Source organism: Perkinsus marinus, assembly GCF_000006405.1.
Source record: "Perkinsus marinus ATCC 50983 genomic scaffold scf_1104296967378, whole genome shotgun sequence".
NCBI classification, from domain to species: Eukaryota; Perkinsozoa; order Perkinsida; family Perkinsidae; genus Perkinsus; species Perkinsus marinus.
Genome location: NW_003203578.1, coordinates 1 through 1,685, shown reverse-complemented (window position 1 = coordinate 1,685; position 1,685 = coordinate 1).

The window sequence follows — 1,685 nt, the reverse complement described above, 5'->3', positions numbered from 1 at the left end:
CCAGTGCGGTGGATCTATTATTCGGACTCAAATTATCCAACACAGTTACCAATAATCCACAAGTGATACTAAGCTCTGGAACTGTCACTAGATGAGTGTATATGCGGTATTTGAGACACTAAGTTGGTTTTATGATTCGGATTCAGGTTATCACAAACAATTACCGATATTCTACGGGTGATACTAGGTTCCGGAATTGCAACCAGATAAATGTATATGCTATAGTTGAGACACTGCGGTGGATGTATAACCCCGGCTTTAGATGACCCAAACCACAAATTACTGATACTGTACAAGTGATACTTGGTTCCGGAGCTGTAACCAAATGAGAGTATATGCTGCACTTGAGCCAGTGCGGTAATTGTGTTTGGTGATCTGGAGCCGAGTCATAGACCCTCAGCAGTGTCTCAACTATATCATATACACTTATCGGGTTGCAATTCCGCGTGTGTGGACATTCAACCCGGACTGCTAAGCTCCTTCTAGTCCTACTCGTCTACTCCAGCTGCAACAAGTCGTCGACGTAAGCCTCTCGTTGCAAGACCTTGCTGTGGTGACTTAATAACTCCATATATATCTCAGAGACTGATCAGGAGTAAGTGTGGAGTTGGCCACAGCGATCTCGACAGCATCAGGCTTGATCTCCCTTACAGTCATAGCCTCCATCGAGAGTGCAGATGAGCCCGAGATCGAGATTGTCGAACTTAACTTCATCACCAGTAAAACAGATGTCGGCTCTCTTGACCTCAATTTCGACTCTTTCATGATCAACATTCTTATCATGCCAACAGTCTCGAGAAAGTAGCGTTGAATGGTGAGAATATTGCCATCTTCCTCAACGACTTTGCCTAGGTCAATGTATCCGTAGTATCGTTTCTTCCATATGTTCTGAGGCCTACCGAAAGAGGTGATGAACGTAACCCTTGGCCGGAGAAGATCCAACTTGGATCATCCAGGTCTTCGTTACTTCGGACCACGTCTAGTGATGGAGGCTCGAATAGTTGCCAGATAGGTGCGCTCTTCTCATCTTCTGATCTCTGTCCCGCTTCGCTGATTGTCGCCGTTGTTCCTTCCTTATTGATGTTGCTCACTGTATAGGGGCCAAGGACACGTCGTTTGTGAAGGCCATCAACGACTACGTGGAAAATGGTATCGTCTGCGTTGACGGGGTCTTCCCGAACATCGCCAATCATGTTAGTCGCCTTCTTCTCGGCAAGGATACCCTTCCACCGGCAATGTATGGTATGAATTTTGTGAGTGAGTTCCTTGAAGAAGATCGCTCGCTTGGTGGAGTTAGGTCTGAAAGTGTAGAACGTCAGTCTCAGCTCCGACTGTGGCTCTGCTGTCGCCTGGTGCAATAGCAACATCCCAAAGGACAAGCTGCCACTTGGACGACTCCTCAACCAGTATCACGAGGCCCAAGGATGTTAGGTTAGCAACCAAAATGTTCGAAAAAAGTCCGCGTCGGGGATCGAACTCGCGCGCTGTCTCAATAATCAACTGTAGATCACAGGATTCACAGGATCTGATTCCGCAACGCGTTCATATGAACGATTTTTTGAAATCAGGGTTGAAATCCAGCTCTGACCTCAATCAGCAGTTTCGCTCCGCTGTACAACGTGGAAAGACTTGCATTTTTCTCACGACTTCAACAATTTCATCTCCTCCATGCGGCAGATGCAAAA